General features: G+C 41.4%; 1 protein-coding gene across 4 annotated transcripts in view; it reads right to left on the bottom strand.

Annotated features, from left to right (window-relative positions):
• Window positions 1-26,164, bottom strand: part of ANO4 (anoctamin 4) — a 561,131-nt gene that overhangs the window by 428,373 nt on the left and 106,594 nt on the right. Inside the window, exon 1 of one of the 4 annotated variants that reach the window (XM_002711221.5) lies at window positions 10,291-11,216. The exons of the other annotated variants lie outside the window; for them this stretch is intronic. The gene's annotated coding sequence lies outside the window, so the exon portion shown is untranslated. Of the gene's footprint in view, window positions 1-10,290; window positions 11,217-26,164 lie in introns of those variants that run through there. 4 annotated transcript variants of the gene reach the window in all.

The raw sequence follows: 26,164 nt of genomic DNA, 5'->3' as shown, positions 1-26,164 counted from the left end.
AGGGATATATGGGAAAGGCTGTCCAAGCAGAGGGAACTGCCAGTGCGTAGGCTTTGAAAGGGCATGTGCTTGGCATAGTTAAGGAACGGTTAAGGCATAGTTAAGGTGTGTTAGAGCAGCGTGATGGAGGAGTGGGGGAAATATTTAGATTTCACTAAGAACCATGTTTTGGGTGCAGGAGTGCCATGTTTTGATTGACAGCCTATAGAAGGATCTCACTTGTTGCTATGTACAGAATCAACTGTAGGACTTAGGGTGTAAACAGACCCATTGTGAGACTGGTGTAGAAATCCAGAAGAATTGCAGTGACTGTTCAAGGTGGTAGCTTTGCGGGTGGTGAGAAGTTATAGGACTGGGGATCTGTCTTGAAGCTGAAGCTGAAAGGAGGCAGCAAGATGTGCTAGGGAGTACAATGGGCAAGAAGAGACAACTGCTGTTGGGGGCAGCATCGTGGTGCAGCAGGTGAGGCTTCTGCTTATAACACCAGGATCCCATATCAAAGTACCAGTTTGAGTCCTGGCTATTCTGCTTCTGATCCAGCTCCCTGGGAAGAGCAGTGGATAGTGGCCCAAGTACTTGGGCCTCTGTAACCTACATGCCACAAAGACACTTACTACTCTTCCTTTCAGGGATCCTGTGGTCCCACAGTCTTCCAGGTCTTCTGTTTGGGTTCTATGATATAAACTTACAATCAAAATTCCAAATTGCAATAAGCATCTAAGAGATTGGTCTAAAAAAAAACCTGAATTTCTCCAAAAAGCTTCAGCTTACGATCATTAATCATGAGCATGAGGAAGAAAGTATCATTACAATTATTTAAGAAAAGTTTTGGGCCGGCGCCGCGGCTCACTAGGCTAATCCTCCGCCTAACGGCGCCGGCACACCGGGTTCTAGTCCCGGTCGGGGCGCTGGATTCTGTCCCGGTTGCCCCTTTTCCAGGCCAGCTCTCTGCTGTGGCCGGGGAGTGCAGTGGAGGATGGCCCAAGTGCTTGGGCCCTGCACCCCATGGGAGACCAGGAAAAAGCACCTGGCTCCTGGCTCCTGCCATCGGATCAGCGCGGTGCGCTGGCCGCAGCGCGCCGGCCGCGGCGGCCATTGGAGGGTGAACCAACGGCAAAGGAAGACCTTTCTCTCTGTCTCTCTCTCTCACTGTCCACTCTGCCTGTTAAAAAAAAAAAAAAGAAAAAAAGTTTTATTATGCAGGGAAATGAATACATACTTAAAAGTACTTCTCCAAACCCCTAACACCAGAGAGACAAACAGTGATAATGCGTTAACTAACAATTGCTGCTTGTTGTGACTTTCTCACAGACAATGTACTAAGTACTTTCCAGGTCCTCTCACATTTATCCCTTATCACAACTCTCTGAAGGAGGGATTACTAGTTACTTATATTTTATCATTGAGGACAAAGAGGCACAGAGACCAATGAACTCATCCAAGTCAAAGTCAATGAGTGGAAAAGCCAGGATGTGAGTAGACTGGCCCAAAGTCTGGGCTCTCTACCACAGGAGACATTTCCCTTTAAATATTAACTCTTTTAGAAGCAAAGTAAAAAGTATTGACTGAAAGCTTCTTCAGAGTAGAACAGGACACTGATGTGGAATTAAGGAACACACAGACTAAATAGTGAGAAATTCTGGAAATCCACAAATACTACTGTTCGTTTCAAGGCATCATTTCCATTAATCAATGCACCCAGATGTTCTACATTGGGCAGAATCTGTTTTTGTAAGTGTTGCTTATTGTCCTACATACATCTCGCTGGCTGTATGCTCTCTCCCTTCTTCCTTCCCAAATAGAAATCCTTTGCTAAGTGCCTTGCATATTCACTTTCTAGTTCATAACCGTCTCTCTTCCCCAGTGAGCTGTGCTCACTGGTGACGCCCACCACATGCCTGCCCCTCCCAGCAAGGGAGCTCCCCAGGCTAACAGCCCCTGAGTTCTCCCAGAAGAATGTTCCAATCTGCTCCTCTCACACTCAGATGAGAAGCAGATATGTTTGTATCCCACGTTCTTCATCTAAATTCTGACAAGTTTATCCTTGAGAAAAAATACTCACGAGCATTGATATCCATAGCACTTTTCCTTTAAATCAATTCAAGAACTAAATGCCTGATTATAACATTTGTCACAATACTTTGATTTCTTTCAACAACTGCATCTTTCAGGAAAAAAAAAAATCCCCTCAAGATTATAGCTTACAATAGACTAGTCAAGTAGTTAGTACAAAAACAGTATACTAAAAAAATGAATGGAGAGAATAATTTAAATACAATGCATAAGTCAAATAAGTGTAAAGAAAGCCCAATGTGGAGACAGTAGCAAAACAGATTCTTCATTTTCTTTTTTTCTGCATGCTTGTCGCCATCCGAGATGCTTTGTATCCACTAATGTGCTGTCTGTCCCTTCCTTTCACTCTGACCAGAATGTTAGCTTCATGAAGGAAGGATGGGAATGGTTTTGTTCACTGTTGTTTCTTATACAGTACATGGAGTGAAATAAACATCTGTGGAGTGAGCAAGTGAATGAAGTTTCCTTACTATCTGATCACCTCTTAGTGAGTAAAATCCATATGCCCTCATGCTGTGGCCAAGATAGCTGCAAATTTTCCTCCAAGTTCTTATTTTGTTTTGTTTTGTTTTGTTTGACAGATAGAGTTTGATAGTGAGAGAGACAGAGAGAAAGGTCTTCCTTCCATTGGTTCACCCCCCAAATGGCCGCTACAGCTGGAGCTACACCGATCTGAAGCCAGCAGCCAGGTGCTTCCTCCTGGTCTCCCATGCGGGTGCAGGGCCCAAGCACTTAGACCATCCTCCTCTGCCTTCCTGGGCCACAGCAGAGAGCTGGACTGGAAGAGGAGCAGCCAGGACTAGAACCCGGCTCCCATATGGGAAGTGGGTGCCGCAGGCAGAGGATTAACCAAGAGAGCCATGGTGCCAGCCCCCTCCAAGTTCTTCCATCTTTTAGGTTAATTTCAAGGCAGAGAGCAATCTCATCAGATCTAACTCTGGAATGCCCAAAACCTACCAACTTACTATTCCCTATAAATATGCTCACAGATTCTTTAAGAAAAAGGAAAGGAGGTAAGAGGCACAGCAGATATCACACTTAGAGGGGGCACTGAATCTACTTAAGAATTTTCTAAGCCACTTTGTCACTTACATGACACTAGCTTATGCATGCATTTCCCACAAGCTCATAAAATAATATTTCTTGTAAACGGCACATAAAAATCAACATAACTAAGTTATTATCAGTGAAAGTACCAAAGGCCCATGGGGTTCTTCACATACTGGATGGTTTATCAACAGGCACCCCAGAGATCTCAACCTGAAACTCTCTCCAGGTCTAAACTGAGTGATTTAAGTTAGATTTCATGGCTCCATTTCCCTGTGATGACTTTCAATGTCAAAGTGTATCCTCAAGGGCAATGGCATGGGTGAGGAGCAAATGTCTTATGCAGTTATATACTAAGCAAAGGTTTTCCCTCACTGCTGAATACATGCTTTTGATTTAATTAAACCTGAGGAGAGGTTCCAAACAAATTTCCATTTGGTTTTTTCCAGACCCTATTAATCATCCTCCAACTCTCAAAAAATAATAAATGACATTTAGATCTTCTGAAATAATCCCTATCTCCCCCACTCAAAGGTTTGTTGTCTTCCCCCATATTTTCCACTCTTCCCTTTCTGCCATCGTAACACTCTACCCTACCAAAGCCATGCTATTGTTGACACACCCACCAGATCTTTAATTCCTTGCTCAAGTCAACCTTTCTGAACAGAATTCACTCTCTACTGTCTGCCTTACCTTCAAGTCTACAGCCTACTAAAATATCTAATTACAAACAGTCTGCCTTTGTCACAAGCCCTTTACACACGGGACAAATCCTTACTAGTCTGTAGCCTTTTAGAGGACAAAAAGTATGTTGCTTCTAAAATCTTTCAATCCTTGGGACCTAATGTAATGTATTGCTAACAGAAAGCACTTAATAAATTCTTGGTTTACTGAAAGTCATTTGGAAGCAGAGGCATTTTCAGGAGTTTTTATATAGAATTTCTAATGAAAATCAGGATGTCTGTCAATCTCTTTGTTCTTCTTAGTGTGAATCACATAATCACATTGGTTTGAAAAAGTAAGTTTCCACATACAGCAGTAGCTGCTAAAGCCAGCACTATGGGTTTTAGATGATGATTCCTTATCTATTTGTTCAAGAATTATTGGGTATCTACCAAACTGTAGTCATGGAATCAGGCCTTCGGAAACAGATATGAACATATAGTCCCTGGAGCTGACACTGCGGTGTAGCAGGTTTAGCTGCTGTCTGCAGTGCAGGCATCCCATATGGGCATTGGTTCAAGTTCCCATTGTTCCACTTCCAATCCAACTCCTTAGTAACATGCCTAGGAAAGCAGTAGAAGATGGCCCAAGTACTTGGGCCCCTGCACCCACATGAGAGACCCAGATGAAGCCCCTGGCTTTTGTCTGGCCCAGATCTGGTCTTTGCAGATGTTTGGGGAGTGATCCAGCAGGTAGAAGATTTCTCTCTCTCTCTCTGCCTCTGCCTCTCCCTCTTGTAACTTTTGCCTTTCAAATAAATAATTCTTTTAAAAAAATCTATTTGAGAAAGTGCATCACAAGCAATTACATTATAATCTGTGGAGTTCCATGAGATCTTTGTACCAAGTGATACAAGAAGACAGAGATGGTCTGCCTATCTCAGCTTTGGGCAATAGGGTAAATACAGATGACAAATCTCAAAAAGCTTCAGGAAGATCATAGTTGATTGAACTTTCCATGAAAGTTTCATCTAAAACAGTAGACACATTTGAGGTGAGACATAGCATGTGCAAAGGCACTGAGGCAAACCAAAGTACTATTCCGAAGCACAATAAATGGTTTGGGTATTTCTAGAGCATTCAATTTGAGCTTCAGAACAAACAGCAGAATGAGGACACAAGCCTATACATCACAAAGGGCCTGCTCCTCAGAGCAATGGAATTAGATCTTTAAGTAGTATTATAGACACAGTACTATACAGATTATGAGTTTAGGATTTCAGGGAACAGGTTAGTTCTACCAAAAAAAAAAAAAATGGAATTGTCATTTTGTAAATCAGCCATAGTACAAACAACTTTAGCTAATTAATTGCTTTTGTTCAGTCAAGTAACAAAATCAGAAGCTAAAAATAATGTTTTGGGAACACTGTAAGATACACATTGCAATGACAGCAAAGGTGCCTTTTTATGGAAAGAACTTCTGAGCAGAATGACCACAGGCAAAACCTGCTCATGCAAACTATTTTCTGACTGGATTCTTTGAGAAACTGTGTGAAACAGTAAGCAGGACTCTGGCTGAGAATCAAGAGACAATCAACTCCATGAAGCATGACTGGATTCTGAGCTCACAAAGCAATGGCTGAATCTGGCTGTTTTATCACCGGACCCCTAAGGTGGGGCAGTAGGCTGCACACAGTAGGTGCTCAACAACTATTGGGTAAATGAATGAATGCATGAAAGAATCAATCCATAAACATCATTCCCTTTAAAAAAAAAAAAACAACAAATAATCACTTAAATAGTTTAAACACAGAGGAGAAACATAATGTTTGTAAAAATTCTTAAAATGTTCCTAAGAATAGAATTTCAATATTAAAAAATGCAGTACCACACAAGCATGAACCAATTATCATGAACATTTGCTTGACATGACTCACTCTGACTGGTACAGCCACGTAATCTGCATGAAATGAATCCAGACATAATGGATACCAGTGAGTAAGACACCACAAAGAAGTTTTGTGACCAATGAATGACACAGTGAGTGTCAGCTGTGTATTGTAGAAGGGATCCCACAGCAAGAATGGAGCAGGGTCCTGAGAAAATAAATGCACCTTGCATTGTATTCTTCTTCCCTAAATGTAGCTCTCCAACTCTGCCTGCGGAAGTTACTTTGTTTCCTTAACTTCTATGAATGAAGAAAGTAGTTAAGATGCCCCTCCCTTGAGGTCCCTTTTGATGACAGAAGACATTTCAACACGTCCCAGGAGACGCAGATGGTCATCCCACACACATGAGCCCTATTCATGGAGGTTCACTATTATCACTGTTCCCTGAGTAGCCCTGATGCTCATGTCACTCTGACCATTCCAGGAGCCTTGCAGCCCATCGTTTCTGAGAATGTCTAATATGGGTCAACTGCTCAGAAATGACCATCCATCAAGTAATAAACAGAGGTAAATACCATAAATCCACATTTTTAGTGGAGTATCTGGCCCAAGTCGAAAGCAGCAAATATAGAACCTGAATCAGACAGCAAGTGGTGAAGGCTGGACAGGAACCTAGGAATCCTGAAGCTATCTCTCTGTGACTGGCCATGGTCTCTGATGATCTCCACTCATTCCCTCTCAGACACTCTCAGGAGGTCCCCCGTGGGGGATCAACAGGGAAAAATGTAAGTAAATGAATTCCTGCTGCATTACAATATGTCTGCTTTCTATAAGAAGGGCTACTGTCTCATACAAGCCAAAAGCTCATTCAGCAAACACCTAAGGAAGGGTCAAGGATTTCTTTTAGAGAAAAGGCCCACAAAACCTGTCATGTGTTTTTAGCAATATCTTAGAACTTCAGACTTAACAGCCAACAGCCTGGCTGGAGAATTAAATGCTAAATATAGGGAAGAATTTTCCCCCTTTTGTCTCGCATTATTTTGGGGCTGTGACTTGGTTTTCCTCCAATGTTCTGCCATCTCCTTCTACCACCAAAGAGGTATAACTGGCAACATAAACATTTCTGACAGTCTGGATAGATTATTATGCCACTGTGGACATGTTTTTTAGTCCTGAGAGGCTGATCTAGTGACTACAGCCCTAAATGAATTCAGTAGGGAGGCACAGTTCAAAAATGCAGTTTTCAACACAGTTTATGAAGCATTTCTCCTATTTTATACAATCTGAGTTGCCAATTGAATAGCAAGTTCCTTTCAAAGTAGATCACCAAAACTGATGTTGGAAGTGGTTTTGCCTCTCTGCTGAATGGTCCTCCCTCTTATAATCTTTATGTGGGAGCTGCACATTGCTTTTTCTACTCTAAAAGGGGCTCATGCAGAGATGGTGAAAGGGAATATATTGACTTAATTATATTAGAAAAAGCAACAGAAAAATTCGACCAGCATCCTAATGATATGGTTCATTCAATTCCCAAAGAAAGGCTGTATCACACAATCAAATGATTTTACTTTGTGTCACCCACCTACCTCCCCCACACAAAGACCTTTTTAGACAGTAAACATGTCAAGACTTGAGGGCAGTCCAACCTAGACTGATCCAGAATGTCATTAATTAAAATGCAAAACTGATTCTATTTCTGGTCCTGGTAATCAACTAAGGAAAAGAGTTTCAGTGACAAGAATGCCTGCACAAGTATGAGGTTGTATTTATATTAATAGGGACAATTTCTTCCCCCAGTGATTATGGTTTGAACATGTGCAGTTTGGTTACTAAGAGAAGCTGTGACCAACTCTTCATTAATTGTCGCACAATACTGAGTTTGTGTTCATGTGTGCATGTTCACATACACAATTATAGAGAGCAGAAGTGGGAAACAGAACAGAAAGCAAGAGGATATAAAATGGAACATCCTGGTTCATAATGTAAAGTGCAGGTTTCAAATTAAAACATTATCTAAAGAAACAGTAAAAACAACAAAAAACATAGTTTTGATAACAGCTGTAATTAAAGAGTGTGAAAAATTAGTAGGTGCAACTACACCACTCTAGGGTTTCCAGGTCCATTTCAAATAACTACAGTTGGCTCAGGTTGCAAGCAAAAATCAGTTGCAAGGCACAACAGCAAAATAAACACACACAATAAAAATGTTGCAGTGACTTCACCCCACCAAGAGGTTAGAGACTCCACTCAGCACAGTTTTTACCCATTTTTCCTGCAGTAGTTTTCTATGCTGCTTACACAGACCCTGCAAAGGCAGTAACATGACACCATGCTGTGAGACAAGGAAATGCTGAAGAATGCACGCTCCCAATTCAAGGAAATTCCCAAGGGCTTCATCTGGAGGTGGGAATATCCTAAAGAAAAAAATATAGCTAGAGGATGTTAAGCAATATCTCCAGATTTTTTTTTCCTCTTCTCCTCTAAAAGAGCATGCTGTATCTACTGAAAATATGTAAACATAATAAGCATGCAGGACATTTGTGTGTATATACACATACATTACATATACTTGGGTATGTTTGCTGATTACATAGGGAAACTGTTGAACAAAATAAAAGAAACCTAAGGACATTTTTCTCACAAAGCTAAAGTTGCTCCCTAATTAAAATGAAATATTTTCTAAATGCATTTGAAAATTGCCTGCAGTGTGAACTACAAAGTCTATCTCCATGACACCCAAGCTGATTCTAACTCTTTGCCTCTTGATGAATACCTCAAGTTGAGTTGCCAGGCACCCGATAAAATCCTTTCAACTGGAGAAAAAGAAAAGATTAAGCAAAATAAGGAACCACCGCTAAGGATTAAAACAAACAGCTAAGCATTAAAGAATCATCAGGAGGAAGCAGGGAAGTCAGTCAGTCATAACACAGTTTTGCTAAGGACCACAATTCAGTGTAGGAAAGAGGGGATATTAGCTAATCCAAACAATGCTGAAAGTATTTCAAACATTATTTAAGGAATCAGAGAACTACAGAATGCAAGAAGAATTTGTTGGTTTTTGTTTTTTGCTTGTTTTGCTGTCATTCTATTTGTTGAGTTTACTCACACTGGGCTGTTAGGTGAATATCTACAGTCTTGTTCTGTATTTAAATGTAGGCTTTTATGCTTTTATATATGGAAGAAACTTCACAGAAAAATAAAATAAAAACACCAAATATATCTACTTTGGACCCAGAGAACAGGATGAAAGCATACGTCTGATGTCATCACCACTATTTTAAGAAAAATCCACACAGCCAGTGGAAATAAAAGTCGTGCAAATGAGCAAGACAGTTAAGGAACTTTTACATTCTAAACTCCAGTGAGCCAAGGGAGAGTTCAGAAATTTCATATTTTCTCCTTCATTTATCGCAAATATCACAGTGTATTAGTACAGTACCATATGAATCAGAGGTTGAGTTGCATTTGAAGGGATCGCTGCATAGAGTGAAAGGGACCTACCAGAATTGAAAAACCCACACAAGATCAAATGAGATAAGCCATCTCCAACCCCTGGACTTGAAAAGAACTAAACAGGATTACAATTGCAAAGCTTATTCACCAAAATAATCCAACATACTGGCTACTTAAAAAAAGAGAGAGAGATGCCTGCGATGCACAGTCTTGATAAAACTACCAAAATATTCTTGTTTTCCTTTGGGCAGGGATACAATTGAAGTTGGGGTGCTCTTTGAAGGAGGCAAGGAAAAAAATAAGAGCACCATTCTAAGAGTTCTGCCCTAGAATAAATAATCCGACACATACTGTCTCCATTAGAAACTTGCTTATTTTCTCTTACAAAACTCTAACCATTCCAATAGCCTCAAAGCATCTTTGTCTCCCAGCAGGAGAATGAAACTCTGCTGTCAACTCAAAAATGTTCCTCTCATCACTGCCCATCACCCTCCGAAGAGGCTGCAAAATATGGTTTGCAGAACTGGGTGCCCTGAGACCAGGAAGGGAAGGAAGCAATGAGGTCATGCAGTCTACTCAGGCTGCCAGCACAGGATCCCTCCCGCTGTGAATGTTCCTGCCCAAGTTGTAAACCCCACAAGACACAGGGCCATTCTGGACCCACAGGCAGGTGAGTGAAGCACGCTGCCCACAGCAGACTCCGACATAACTCACACGTGAGTGCACAGCTTCCCCAAGAAAGATGGAATAGTTTGCTATGTAGGCAGATCCCCCTCCAGCTCTGCCAGATCCGGAGAGAGAGTGGCCCTCAGCACGCTGAGGATTCATCTTGCCCAAATTTGTCAGTCATCCTCCACAGATCCCCTGCACACTGCTGCAGTTTCCCATCGCGAACACATTTTCCCCGGCTGCTGCTTCAAGGACAAAGAGAAAGCTCTTCTGTTTCCATCACAGCTGAAGAGCTCGGGTTTACGGGAGGAAAAAAAAATTAAAAGACAAACAATCCAGACAAATGACCTCTGGCATCTTAGTTAGCTTGGTCACCCGCAGAGAAGGACCGGTGCAAACAGAAGGAATGCAGAAGGAAGGTCACTAAGCCGGGCAGGGAAGACAGCGAGCGGTTCCCTTCACTGCAGCAGAGCAGCTCATTCAAGTCAAGCACTTACCATAAAAATACAGAGTCAACCGAAGGAGCAGGGATCTCTCCTCAGTGTCTTCCGCAGAGAGGAATCCACCATGAGCCCCCAGGTGCTACTCAGGAGGAGGCCAGCAAAGTGAGGAGAGGCGATGCAACCACCACCCAAGTCCAAGTCCCTTTCAGCCTCCCCTCGGGCCGCATGCAGTTGTTTGTGCTGTAAAAACCCTGAGAAGTCTGGAACAGGACTCTCTGGAGAGCGAGCCGGAGCGAGAGCAGCCTGGTGGATTTCACGGTCTCAGAGCATCACGCCCAGGACCAGTCCTCCCCCTCCGGGTGCAGGGGCGGCATGGTCGGGGGAGGGTGGGCACCTTGCTGGGCTCCAGGGGGTGAGAAGAGGGGTGGAAAGGGTCCCTCTGGAGCGGAAGGAATCGCCGGTGAGGACATCAGTATTCCATATCAGTTATTGCCCCCGACCAATCAGCCCAGCCAGGGGGCCGTGTCAGTGTGACAAGAGAGCAGATGACAGCCGGTTCTGAGAGCGGCAGGACGGCCCCCTGCCTGGAACACAAGTTTACCAGAACTGGCCTCTCACCCTCTGCTGGGTCGCTGCTAATATCTGTTTATTCTGAGCTAAGACCAAAAGCCCCATAGTTGTCGGAGTCACTCAGGAAGTTTCTGAGGCATCCCACGGGATCTCTGCAAGACGCAAGGCTCCAAGCCCACCCTAAATGATGTCCAACGGCACCCCCACAGAGCAGACGGCCCCGCTGATGTGCCTCACAAAGGGAACCAGGAGTACAGTCAGGACGCTTGGGACCTCAGTTCCTTTGTGCCCAAGAAGCAAGTTGAGGTCGTCAGGGTCTGGGCTTTCTATTCCATAACTGAGACATCTGGGCAGAAAGGGTTAAAGGTTTCTTGAGGAATTTGACTCTTGATTGATTTCTCTGATAATATATGTATGGAAGTATCATAAAGAGATAAGTTTCTAAAAATGGTTAATAGTTCCCTGTGAGGCTACAGTAATAATAATTCATAAGTACACTAAAGTTTGAGAAACTCTGAGATTCAAGAATGGAAAAAGCAAAGTATCAAATCTCTTAGTTGTGAACAAAGGGTGGCATGGAGAATTCTAAATGTCTTTTATGGACTTTTTTTTCCTCTTTAATTTCATAATGAAACTATCTACTTATTGTGTGTGTGTGTGTTTGTGTGTATGTACATATATGTATATACATATAATTTGTATGTGATTGTGATGATTAGATTATATATAGACATGGTTTCTGAAGTTAAATGCTAGTTTAACTGGACTTCACAGAATTTTTTAACTTGGGAAATTTGTCATACGTGACCTTTTTTGCAAGGGTACTTCAAAAAGTTCATGGCAAATGGAATTTTTATCCCTGCAGAGTTTTTTTTCCCCCATAATATGCAATTTCTAATAACTCTTAAAAAACTCTCCTGTTATTTATGGAGGTCAAAAGTCTGCACTAAGAAAGGGAGTTGTGGTGCAGCAGGAGAAGCCACCCCTTGGGATAAACACATTCCATATCAGAGTGCCTGGTTCAAATCCTGGCTATTCTATGCTTGTGATCCAGCTTCCTGCTAATGTACCTGGGAGGCAACAGATAAAATGGCTTAAGTACTAGGTTTCCTGCTACCCACATGGGAGACCCAGATGGAATTCCTGGCTCCTGGCTTCAGCCTCACTTATCCCCACCACTGCAGTCATTTGAAGAGTGAACCAGCAAATGAAGATCTCTGTGTCTCTTCCTCTCTCTCTGGCTCTGCCTTTCAAATAAATAAATCTTAGAGAGATGTTTCTGCATCAAAATTAACCCAGACTTTAATCCTTTTTTTTTTTTTTACAAACTGTAGCACTATCATATCATTGTAGAAAACTAATTCATTTGGGTAACCAAAAGTTAACAGGAAGATACAGATGCCCCAGAGTTTTTTTGTTTGTTTGCTTGTTTAGTGAGTTACGTGATATAGGGTTTTCCATTTTAGTTCTCTGTTTTACCTAGAAGTTGGGGTATCACTGGACGTTGTTATAATTTCTACCCACATGCAAGCTGACTTCAGGGGGCTGACTACCACAGCTTAGTTGGAAAGGCTGGGCTCCAAGGAAGCAGTTAACACAGCATCAAAATGAGTCACAGCAGGAGGCCATAAAAATTTTCCACATCAAAGATGAACATAATAAAATGAAATTTTTTTAAATGAATAAGAAAGGATGGCTTGCCAGGGAAGCCCTATACATATTAAATAAGGAAAACCTGGGAGACTGAGTCAAATTCTGTTTCCTTTTTCACCTCAGTTCAACTCAAATTGGCAAACATTTGAGAAATATCAATCTTGTATCAAGGTACTGCGGTAAATCCCAATCTTCAAGAAGTTTATTGTGTTATGAGCAAATTTAAACTCTTGTTTTTCGGTTTTTGTTTTTTAAAGATTGTACTACTACAATTCTTGCCAGGACATAATATGTTCTACTTTATTAATGTTCTTCAGAGAAAACCAAGCCATGAGGTTGGACCTCAGCCTCAGAGCTCAGAATTAGCTTAAAAAGTTATTTTCCATAACCAAAACCATTTAGGAAATATAAACATGTAAATAATTTTTAAAACTCTAATGAATATATGAGCAGGTTATTTTACTGAATGTTTTTACCAGCATCAACAATTTTCAACTCTATAAAAACATGGGGAGCATATCAAAGAATATATTTAATAATATTATTTAAAGCTCACAAATTAATTGAAATAATATTTACTAAACAGGTTCAATACTTTGAATATACACAGTGATAATGAAGCATGAAAAAGATAATACTGCAGAAATACAAATTGTCTAGTAGATTAAATAACTGTACATCTATATGACAATTAGGTCAATGAAAATGGATATTCCAGTCACTTACTCAAATACAAGTAATTTTTAAAGTTTGGTTATTTCTATATTACTCCCTCCTCAAAAGGCAATAGAAGTGCCTCCCATTTCAGACAGCAACAACCATCAAATAATTTTTGTAACATAAAACATATTATATGGGCCAGAACTGTGGCGCAGCGAGTTGAAGCACTGGCCTGAAACGCCAGCATCCCATATGGGCGCCGGTTTGAATTCCAGATGCTCCTCTTCCGATTCAGCTCTCTCCTATCACCTGGGATAGCAGTGGAGAATGGCCCAAGTCCTTGGGCCCCTGCACCTATGTGAAAGACCCGGAAGAAGCCCCTGGCTCCTGGCTTCGGATCAGATCGGCTCAGCTCCGGCCATTGCAGCCATCTAGGGAGTGAACCAGCGGATGGAAGACCTCTATCTCTGTCTCTACCTCTCTCTATAACTCTATCTTTCAAACAAATAAAATAAATCTTTAAAAAAAAAAAAAGAATGCTTGCCAGAAGCTTCTTTCGTAAGAGCCTTACTCTCCTTAATGAGGAAGAAGCCCTCACGGTCTAATTGCATCTTAAAAGTCTCACCTCTCATCACGATCACATTGGCAACACCTAAATTAAAAAAATTTTTTTTTCTCAACTCAATTAAACTTGGGATGATATTAAGGACTGTGACTTGCTCACTGGTATAGCACAGGTACTTAAAAAAATACAATAGGTTTTTCAGTAAATATTTGTTAGATGGGCATTTGAATGGCCAAGAGAATCTGGCTAAAATTCTGTAAAAGCATGACGTAATGCCATTTTTGAAGACTATAAGATAAGTTACAGGCTGTATCTATTGAATTATGCACCTGCACCAGCCATTTGTTTAAAAAGAGAAAAAGCTTTTCCAGGAACTTCAGAGTAGTTTGTGGACAGAGCTTTATAACATCAGAAAAATAAGGATTCTTCAAGCTATGTCAACCCCAGGGAAGGCACCATTCAAGCTAACTGGATTGTTCTACATTCTATAATCAGCCCGAGGAGAAAAAAATTGAAAAATGGGCCTATTTTGTAAATAATCAAGTGTGCAAATGACCATGTAATTTCAGTTTTGACTCTTCATAATCTGTTACAGACATTTGAAAACCAAGAAATTTTAAATATGAAGATACCTCCACGTCTGTGGAAAATGTAATTAAAAGCTAAGTTTAGTTCAAACAATTTTGAAATCCACGCATATGAGGTTCATGGAAAGTGCCTATTATGAAAAACCTATGTGTGAATTTCAATTTTTTAACAAAACAATAAATCCTTTAATTTCATTTTCCACAAACTTTTTGAAGTACCCTTGTATCATTTTGCCAATGAATGGTTTTGAAAACTAAGTCAAAACCCACATAAGGAAGCCTGTATTTCTTTCATTTCTGTAATAAACTTGTGACTAAAGAAACATGTTTCCTAAACCCCAGTTTGTAACAGACTTTATTCTAGTGGCTCCACTCTCTGGTTTAGTCCTTATAGTACCCCTAAGACATGAGTGTTGTTATGTACATGGAACTTTCTGGGTCTTAGGGGAACTTGAAGCCCATCCAGCATATGAGCAATGAGAATAGCCTCAAAGTACCTCCTCTTTTTCATGGAAACATTGATTTGAATATGGGAGGAGCCCCCAAGAATGCCTTCTAACTAAATCTTTAAGACTATTTGAAAGCCTTTCCCCACAGCATAACATAAATTTGGATGAAGTGGGAAAGAGACATCTTCATGTTAAAGCAGGAAAACTTAGTGTACCTCTGAGACTCAAGTCAACCTTTTATGCAATATATATGAATTCTGGATGCTTATAATTTAATGAGGAAATTATTCATATTTATTGATTTATTTCTAATTCTTTCCCTCATGGTAACATTTTAAGACTAGGATGAGTGCTCCTCAACTACTAGAAGGAAAGAATATTCCAAAAAGTGTGGTGCTGACATGAAGCATTGGTCCCTTATCTAACATCTAAATTCTTCAGCCTTCAGCAAGAAGCCTGAGATGGAGAGAACAGAAGATCAGCTGCTAATGTTTCCCTACCAGAGGTCACTAGCTGAGATAATTTACCCAAAGTGCTTAGAAGGCAGCCTTTCAACCATACAGCAACAGTTCCAAATACATAAAAGGTATGTGAGGTGTATATAGTCACATAATCATAGCATCCAAATCTTCAAAACTTTGTTTATACTTGCATTCCTCAGCCAAAAGAATCCTATGAGATCAAAGATCATATCTTACAGAAAGAATCCATAAGATCAGAGACCTACAACTTTTTTTCCTTTTTTTGAAGATAGAGAAGTAAATCAATGGTTGGATTAAAGAATCAAGGAGAATTAGCCTAAGTCTGAGAAAGCCAAAATAAGCAGTATGTGTGGGTGTACAAATGTTGGAAAACTAGAATGGTCACCTAAAACCCAACTAGAGTATCACATCTAAAAGTCCTTAAGGCTCATTCATGTTACCTTTCCACTTTTCAACATATAATTAGGAATTACAAACAATTCAGGCCTCCTTCTTACTGCTAAACTACTACAATGGCTTCTAACTTCTCCCCGATCCAACTCAACTTCTCCTTGCAATTAATATTTTCTTCATAAAACAGCAAATACAATCATGCCATCCCCTTGCTAACAAGTCTGGAATGGTCAGGCCAAATTCAGCAACTCCTGAACCTGGCATTCAAGGCCCTCTGCAATCTGGCAGTCTACATACTTCCAGCATCATTTTCCGACATTACTTCCTATACATCCACGCCATGCTTGCACATTGACTTCCTATTCCCCCAAAAGAACATTATTTATTACAGTTCTGGTTTTCTTAGAACAACCTGCCTTGCTTCTCTCCCTGGAGGAAACCCACTATTTGTCCTTTCAGGTTCAATTCAATGGCTTAATCACTTCTTACTCTATTTCCACAGCATTTTACTAATCTTGTATTATCAAGTACAAATAACAAATTACACTGTTAAATTATCTTCTAACCTATTTAATTATGATCCTTTGAGTGTCTGACACACACAATAGGAGCTCAGTTAAGTACATGATGGATGAATCCATATTTTATGCCCCTTATTTGCAGTCAAAGCCCTTCAAAGAGTGCAAACAACTTCTGGGAAGTCTGTAGGAGTTTCTGTTCTTAAAAGAAAGGGCCCAGGCCAGCACTGTGGCGCAGTAGGTTAACCCTCTGCCTGCCTCCCATATGGGTGCCGGTTCTAGTCCCGGCTGCTCCTCTTCCGATCCAGCTCTCTGCTACAGCCTGGGAAAGGAGTATAGAGGATGGCCCAAATGTTTGGGCCCCTCTACCCACATGGGAGACCAGGAAGAAGCACTATGCTAATGGCTTCAGATCAGTGCAGCTACAGCTGTTGTGGCCACTTGGGGAGTGAACCAGCGGAAGGAAGACCTTTCTCCCTTTCTCTGTCTATAACTCTACCTCTCAAATAAATAAAAAACCTTAAAAAAAGGGGGGGTGGGCGGCACCGTGGCTCACTAGACTAATCCTCCGCCTGCGGCACCAGTACCCCGGGTTCTAATCCCGGTTGGGGTGCCAGATTCTATCCCGGTTGCTCCTCTTCCAGTCCAGCTCTCTGCTGTGACCCAAGAAGGCAGTGGAGGATGGCCCAAGTGCTTGGGCCCTGCACCCACGTGGGAGACCAGGAGGAAGCACCTGGCTCCTGGCTTCAGATCGGCGCAACACCGGCCGTAGCGGCCATTTGGGGGGTAAAACAACAGAAAAAGGAACACCTTTCTCTCTCTCTCTCTCTGTCTACTCTGCCTGTCAAAAAAAAAAAAAAAAAAAAAAAAAAAAAGGAAAGAGCCCTAGATTAGATTAAAATGAGATAATCCAAGTCCCAGCCTTGAGCTCTTTGTCACCTGGGTAATCTCCTAACCTAAATGAGAGAAATCTAATGTGTCCTGCCAACTTTTAAGTGCTCTTCTAAGCTATAAATGAGATTCTATATTGTAAAGTGCTTTAAAACCAAGAAAGTATATTTTAGCAGACCTAGTTATGGTCATTGCTGTCATCATTGTTTTATGGCTGTGGTTGTTGCTAATATCCCATCAAAGCCATCACAAAATTTGTTCAGACAGGTATCTAGGGGCAGGAGTTAGATACAGGAGTTAAAACTACCACTTGGGACTCCTGCATCCTATATCCGAGTTCCTAGCTTGGGGTCCATGGACCTCTTTTTCTTTTTCTTTTTTTTTTTTTTTCTTTTTTTTTTTTTTTGACAGGCAGAGTTAGAGAGAGACAGACAGACAGAGGGAAAGGTCTTCCTTTGCCGTTGGTTCACCCCTCAAATGGCCACTACGGCCTGCATGCTGCACTCATCCGAAGCCAGGAGCCAGGTGCTTCCTCCTGGTCTCCCATGCGGGCGCAGGGCCCAAGCACTTGGGCCATCCTCCACTGCCCTCCTGGGCCACAGCAGAGAGCTGGACTGGAAGAGGAGCAACCGGGACAGAATCCGGGGTGCTGGCGCCACAAGGCAGAGGATTAGCCTAGTGAGCCAGGGCGCCGGCCAACCTCTGTTTCTGATCAAGCTTCCTGTCAATGCATACCCTGAGGGGCAGCAGATGATGGCTCAAATACTTGGGTCCTACTAGCCATAGGGGAGATTCAAGTTAGGTTCTGGCTCCTGGATTCAGCTGTCCCCACCCTTGGCTGTTGTAAGCATTTGAGGAATGAACCAACAGATGGAAGATATCTCTTTGCCTTTCAAATAAAGTGAAAATAAATAAATTTTTAAAATATAGGCATCCCATGCAAGCCAGCGTAGAAAGCCAGTGACTCAGCATTTAAGCCAATACAAGTGCCATTTCTCAGTCTTGCTGGTCTGCAGTTAGGAAGAGGTAAGAAGAGTTGGAAAACCCTGACTCAGGCTCTAGTTTTGCTATTTCCTGAATAGAACTGGTCTCTGAGATCCAATTCTCTCAACCCAGGCAATGAGAAGTAACAATGCCTACTTCACTATATTCTCAAATGAAATGGGGTACACACACACACACACAGTCTTCAAAAAGCTTATAGACATGCATATTATCTTTTAATTCCATTTTTCTACAAACTTTGGGAAATATCCTTGCATATATTTATATATAGCGTATTTGTGGGACCTTCAAAAAATCTGTGCAAAAATGGAAATAAAAGATATTTTGGTACAAAAATTTTTGAAATCCATGCAGTTTTATTTTAAATAAAAGGATTATTTATTTGAAAGTCAGAATTAAAGAGATAGAAGTAAGACAGAGACAGAGAGAGATCAACCTTACATCTGCTTGTTCAATCTCCCAATGGCCACAACATCCAGGGTTGAGACAGGCTGAAGTCAGGAGGCAAGAGCTTCATCTGGGTCACTCAACTGAGTAACAGGGGCCCTAGTACTTGGGCCATCTTCTGCTGCTTTACCAGGCCATTACAGGGAGCTGGATCATAAGTGGAACAGCTGGGACACGAACTGGCACCTATGTGGGATGCTGGCATCGCAGGTGCCAGCTTTACCCATCATGCCACAATGCCATGCCCATGCAAAGTTTTTTTTCCCTTAAAAAGTTCACTGAAAATGTAGATTGTGAGAGAACTATTCATGAATTTCAGAATGTTTGCACCATAATAAAGTTATTTTTAAATTCCATCTCCATGAGCATTTTGAAATATCCATTTATATATATATATACTTACATATATATTATATACAATATTTATGAGTTTCCAATAAGCATTCACTGAACTGTTAGAAAAAGGCAACCACTTTCTCTAACTCTGGAATATGCCTAACGCTACATATTCCCTAACTCTACATATGCTCCTGCTGCTTGACCTCACCAAGCTCTTTCCCACCCAGAGTTCTGTAGATGTGTTTCCTTTGCCTGGAAGCTATTTTCCTTAGATCCTGGTATAGCTCCTTGTCAGAAAGCCTTGCTGATCACACCCGCCATTTTTCAGTACATTACTCTCTTATTTTCAAAACACTTATCTCTAATTACCTTATTTGTTCAACTGCTTACCTAATGTCTATGCCCTGCCCTTTAGTCCAGCAAGGAATGTTTTTGTTGTGCCCTCAGAGCCTAAAATAGTGCATGAAATACAATACACACTCCATATACATTCCTTTGAACATTTACAGCAGGAACAATGTTCACACAGCCATCCCCACGTCCTCTACAGCTGTAGAGTTCCAATTATCTTCTGTTACTGAATAGGAACAAAATCTCAGAGGACACGTAATATGTACCACAATATTCAACTTTATATAGATATTTAATAATGTGAGGCACTCATTAGCAGGCATTAAAATGCTATCCAAGGACAGGAAGAATCTACAAGTAATATGCCAACTCGTCACCCATAGAAACAGGAATGGTCATGAATGGCATGCAGATTCTCACTTTTGTAACTGGAACTGAAGCACTAAGCCAAAAATTAAATTATGTTTGTTTAATAAATCAAGAAGTTCACTGGATCCTTATTTCACATCTTCTTTCCATTTTTTTTATGCTAAAATTGCTCTGGTCCAACCCTATCCTGGGAAGAAATTTATAAGGTCCTTGATCTCTGAAGCATCAACTAGAACAAATGCTATCAGGGAGCCCAGGAATAGAGGCAATTTTTCTCTCCTCCCAGGGAGCTGTCTCGAAGGCAAGATACACAAAATCCTCCCAAGCCTGACCACATCTTCCTTGTTCCTGATTAGCCCAGGCTTAGAGGAGACCTAATAAATAAATAACCATGGCAATCCTTTATTAATGTATGAAGGTTACTTTCCAATGGTCATTTCAATTAGAGCATTTTCAATTAGCAATATCATGCCAATCTACCAAATGGGCATGGGAATTGATTTGTCCTTAGCAGGAAATAGGAAACAGGTGATCTTTTTAAAGGCATAAACATTCTGGACCTAGTAACAAACCCATCTTTTTCTTCCAAACTCTCTCTTACTTTGGTTTTCTCTCTTTTCATTTATTTATTTAAAGATTTATTTATTTGAAAGTAAGAGTTACACAGAGAGAGTAGAGGCAGAGAGAGAGAGAGAGAGAGAGAGGTCCCTCATCTAGTGGTTCACTCCCATAATGGCCGGAGCTGCACCCATCTGAAGCCAGGAGCCAGGAGCTTCTTCCAGGTCTCCCACATGGGTACAGGGACCCAAGGACTTGGGCCATCTTCTACTGCTTTCCCAGGCCATAGCAGAGAGCTGGATAGGAAGCGGAGCAGCTGGGATGCCGGCACCCCAGGCAAGGGTGTTAACCTGCTGTGCCACAGCGGGGCGGGGGGGGGGTGCTCTATTCATTTAAATTAATCACTATCTCCTCTATTGCTCAAAGGAAATGACACTTATTGAACTCTTATCTGGACAGCTGTTTTGGTCACTTTTTAGGGTACCCAGAAATCTCAATGTCATACCTACTTTAACCTATCTTGTCTGTAACAGCTCCCAAACATTTCTTTCCTCTTTCTATCCTCACTGCAGCTACCACCCTGCGTCTAGTTCCCAATTCTCAGGACTACTGTGACAGCTCAAAAGCAACCTTCCTGCCCTGAGTCTCACTCTGTTTCATCCATCCTTCACATAGCTACCTGAGGATTTTTAAATGAAGCATGAAGATGCCATCATGCTTTCTCCCACTAAAACTCCTGATTCCTGCCATGGGCAGGATGATGTGGTCTCCTGACCCACATTTATGAAAGCCCCATGACTGCTCTCCCACCTCTTGCCATCATTCCCCACTTGTAACCTCTCCTTCTTTCATGTCCTGACATACACGGTTCCAGAATTTTCCAAGACATCTACAACCTCAAGTTCCTGGCACAAACTTTTTTCATCACTTAAGATTTCTTTTCCTTGTCTTCCTCCATGTGAATTCTTATTTGAGGCCCAACCCAACCATCTCCAAGTTTGGGCACTGATTATACAATATCATAACTGTTGTATTACATGAATCCTACAGAGAAGTCTCAGGCCTGAGTTTTATTCATCTTAGTATCCCCAGAAATGAACTCCTCATGAAGACATGCAAATAAATTGCTATAAAAAGACAGGGCTTCCCTGGGTGTTTGGCTCTCTTTCTGTACCATTTTGTTTCCTAATGGAGGAAAAAGTATGTTACCTATCTAACTTCTCAGTTTATTACGATGCCTAGCACAAGTGGCTGTTCGTGTATATTTGTAGAATTGTTTTGAATATGATTGGCCAAAAAGAAAAGGCTTCACTTTAAAGAATTAAAAATTCTTCTCACTTCTAATTAGTTTTTCAAAATTTAAATATAAAATTTCTCCTTGAGATTATAAAACTCCACAAGCATTAATTTACTCCATATAGATTCCTCCTCAGAAACTCCTAGATTTTAAATGCTAACTCGACTAATTGAGGCACCTTGGGGATAATAAAGCATTGCAAACACACTTTCTACTCTGAATGTCCCAGCAGAGGAAAGAGCAGAAGGGCCTTCTTGGAGAGATTTCACCAAAATTTGAGTTTGGAGGGGAAAGAGCCCTGCCTTTCTGAGGGCAGAATTTCATTGTAGAGCATGGGACCACCCCTGGGCTATTGATCCTTGGTCTCCCAGTGCCCTGCACCAACACATAAATGCCATTCCAAGAAGGGATGTGGCTTGAGAAAGAAGGACAAAGCATAAAGCTTACCCTTAACCCTCCATACCAGTCTGTGAATTATTCAATTTCTACTTTCACTCTCCCTCTTTCACAGAAAATTGATGACAGTGCATCCTAGGAACTGGAATTAATAATACTCCTTTGCCCATCACTGCAACAACCATCAGTGCCTAAAGACCCTCTTTCCCCTTGGTTGGGCTAAGCCAAACCCAATAGGGATCCCACCCAAATAACAGTCAGGGATCCAGTCAAATCAGCTGGGGCAAAGGAAGAGGCAGATGGTTTGCTAATCCACAAACAGAAGATCAAGAATGAACTGTAATATTGGTGCTATGGATGCGATTATCTCACCTACCATTGCTAGAGAATTTCTCCTCATTTCTTTGTAACCAATTTCAAGTTCTATGATTTGAGCTGAGAGGAGAGAGCAGAATGAGCATTTTAAAGGACTGTGACATGCTCATACATTGATAAGATGAAACTAGGCCATAAGTGGAACATTCTACACCTTTGTAGGGATGGATTTTTCCTTTTATGAATTTTTAAGAAGTCTTTTGAACCTCTAACAAAAATAAATCTGCATTGCTGGTGGAATACAAAATGATACATCCACTTTGGAAGACAATTTGGCAGCTTTTTATAAACTAAACATACTTTTACCATAGAATCCAGCAATCACACTCTGGTATTTAACCAAATGAGCTGAAAACATATATCCACACAAAAACCTGAATGTGTGTGTTTATAGCAGTTTTACTTATAATTGCCAAAGCTTGAAAGCAATCAAAATATTCCTTTAGTGAGTGAATGGATAAATAAATTGTAGTACATCCAGACAACCTAATATTATTCAACACTAAAAAGAAATGAGCTATCAAGTCATGAAAAGTCATGTGGGAATCTTACATGAACATTACCAAGTAAAAGAAGCCAATCTGAAAAGCTGACATACTGCTTGATTCTAACTATATGACTTTCTGGAAAAGGCAGAATTATGGGGACAGTAAAAAGATGAATGATTGCAAGAGGGATGGAGGGGAGGGGGATAAATAAGTGACGCAAAGATCAGTTTTAGGGCAGTGAAAGTATTCTGTGTGATACTACAATGGTGGATACAAGTCTTTATAAGCTTGTCTAAACCCACAGAATGCACCAAAGGAGAGTGAACAATGTATGTTATAGACTCTAGTTGATCATGATGTGTCAGCATAAATTGAGCAGTTGCAACAAATATACTTCTATGCTGAGAGATGTTGATAATGGAGGAGACATGTGTATGGGGCAGAGGGTACATAGAAATATCTGCACCCTCTTAATTTTGCTGGAGAAAAAAAAAACTACTCTTAAAAAAGCATTTTTTTTTATTCCCTGAAAATTTCCCTGAAGTCTAGGGTAGCCCTTTAACAAATTTGTTGTTATTGAAGTAGATGTGAGAGAGAAGGAGAGGGAGAAAGGAGGGAGGAGAAGGAGAAAGAAGAGAGGAGAAGAGAGGAGAGGAGAGGAGAGGAGAGGAGAGGAGAGGAGAGGAGAGGAGAGGAGAGGAGAGGAAGGCAAGGAGAGAGAGGCGAGGGAGGAGGGAGGGAGGGGGAGGGAGGGGAGAGGGGGAGAGGGAGAGAGGGGAGGGGGAGAAGGGAGAAGTGAGAGAGGAGGGGGGAGAGGTGAGAAGATTCCTCACAACCCACAAAAAGCCAAGATCCAAGGAATTCATTGTGACAGACATATTACATGTCTAAATTATGAAGGTTAGAGGAATGGACTATTTCTCTCATACAGTTTCCATTGGTAAGATCTGACAAGCCAGAACACTGTGAACCTATTGTGAATTCCACTAAAAAAAAAAAACTTAAAAGAAATTTTAAAAAAAGGTACTTCTTTCTCCTAAGGCTCCTCCCCTTTTTATATTATTTTGTATTACTGCTTAGAGCTAAAATAGGAAACATGTGTCCCTGGAGGATAAAAACAGCACATGGGGTGCTAACAGAAGTAAGGACAGGAGACAAGCAGCTACCAAAGATTTAACTACATCTGTAATTTAGCACATTTCAACTGCAATTACAGGAGAATACAAGAGGCAAACAAATGTCCTTAGGAGAGGAGAATTGCAGTTGCTCAATCTGGAGAAAAGCAAGAGGAAATGGTAGAGCCAGCAGAAGGGCAGGTGGAGGGAGGGTGTTGATCAGTGAAGCAAACAGCCACTGTTTCCCAAAAGGTCTCAACATAGCAGGTAAAAAAAAATGTGACTACGTGGCTGCACCCAATGTTGGCAGATGGCAGAAAGCTCTAATATAGAGGCACAAAGAGCAACTAAAAACTAGGGAGAGGAGGTATCTGAGGGGATTTCAGAAGATTATCAGAAAAAGGGCAGGACTGTAGCAGGTAGAAGTTAGGTCAGGCCAGGAAGGCCATTCTTGATCAAGTTACAGTCATAAAGTAAGAAATAATTGGCCTGAGTGGATATTTTTCTTCCTTTATGCATTCAACAAATGTCTGTTTAGCACCTGCCAGTGACAGACATTATACATGGCAGAAGACAAGGGGTAAAGCAAAAATGATGGGCAGTGACAAAGTCGCATGCAGCTCTGAAGGTGAGATTGCATTTACTATAAGCAGTGACCAGCCTGGTGGCAATGAGGCCACAGAAAGTGCTACTCACCCTCAACTCCTTGTTCCTCTGGTCTCCTTTGCTATACAGACACTGCCAAGCTAAAACTTAATATTTCTCAGATTCCTTCAAGCTAGGACTATGAAGGACAACTCAGTTCTATGACTATTTTCCACGGTTGACAAACAAGGTCATTGAGATGTAATATTTCTCTGCAGCACCATTCCAGGGCCCATCACCTTTCTAAGTGAAGAAAAGCAGGTGTAAGGCAGTAGCATCATTAGATTGCATATTCATGAACTTTCAGCTATGGCTGGACGTTCTCAGAACTCCAGGCTGCCAATAAAGACCTTAGAAGTAGACGTTGGTGGATCAATCCTGTGCCTGCCTCTCTAACTTCCTCCAATTCTAGTAGCCTCAACAACCTCCTCCCCTCCATTAAATTCATTCCTAATTAAAATACCCAGAGTGTCCTTTGTCCCCTAGACGGAATCCTGATTGGTGTGGTCAATAAGGATTTTTAAGCAAGGGAGAGAGGTCATCAGATCTGTGCTTCAGAAAGTGACCTTGGCAGCTGCATAGAAGATGGCTTGACTGGAAACAGATGTGGGAAACTCTTAGGAATACCCAGCCAAAACTACTGCCTGGAATACTTGGACTGAGCAAAATAGTTGTGCTGAGAATGGAGAAGGATGGGGATAAGATACTTCATAAATAGGATCTACTGAATATGGGGGATTGGAATGGAAGAAAACAAAGCATGGCTTTATCCCAACTTTCCTGGGGGTCCCCTGAGATACCTCTTCTTCACTCTTTACTCCTGTTATCATAGAACCAACCACCCTTCCTTAAGAGAAATCCTCACTTGTTTCAGGCAAAACCCATAAGAGTGCTCAAGACACACAGATTGCATGGATACAAGAGAAAAGGAAGGGAGCCTCCAACCTCAGAACCACCGTGAGGACTGAGATTCTGTTAACCAAGGAAGTGACCACAGGCAGAACACTGCTTGAATAATTCTCTATCTTGGATTAATGGTACATCCAGATAAAGAAACTTAACACACTGGTAGAAGCAGGAGTATGGAGGTTGGGAACTTGGCTGTGGCTTAAACAGGATGTGCCTCCTGAACTCATGCAAATGTTTAAAGCCCAAAGTCATGGATTGATGGTGCTAGGGGGGTGGAGGCTTAACCCAATTATGGTGTTTAGGAGGTGGTAGTATGGTGGGAGGTTTTTAGGTCATTGAGAGTGTGCCACAAGTTCTCATAAGAAGGTTGGTTATAAAAGCTGAGTTGGGCTTAGCTGCCTTCTCTGCTCCCTGGCTTTTTCTGAGATCCTTATTTCAAATATTCTCTACCATTGCCACCCTGTGGCCTCACCAAATGGCTAAACCAGTGGAGCCTGCACAACATAGAATGAAAGCTGACTGCTTCATGGGAAAAGAGGATGCCTCAGCAAATGTTGGATACTGTACACATTATTACAAACTACAAAGAGAAGAGTCTATGTATTAGTCACCTTACTAGATACTATATTCACATATGGATTGTCCTTCTATTGATCAAAACAAGGTATACCTAAGATATTACTACCCCACTTTACAACTGACGAAACTGAAGCTCAGCAAATTCAGCACTGCCCAAGGTCACACAGCTGGTGATGATGGAGTTGAGATTCAAATCCTGGTCTGACTCTAAAACCTGTACTTCTTATTATGCTCCCACAGTCTCCATAAGAAAATGAATTACAAGGTGACTTATGAATAGCCAAAGA

Source organism: Oryctolagus cuniculus, chromosome 11, assembly GCF_964237555.1.
Source record: "Oryctolagus cuniculus chromosome 11, mOryCun1.1, whole genome shotgun sequence".
Classification (NCBI taxonomy): domain Eukaryota; kingdom Metazoa; phylum Chordata; class Mammalia; order Lagomorpha; family Leporidae; genus Oryctolagus; species Oryctolagus cuniculus.
Note: the sequence above shows the minus strand (reverse complement) of the source record. Positions and strands in the feature narration are given on the sequence as shown.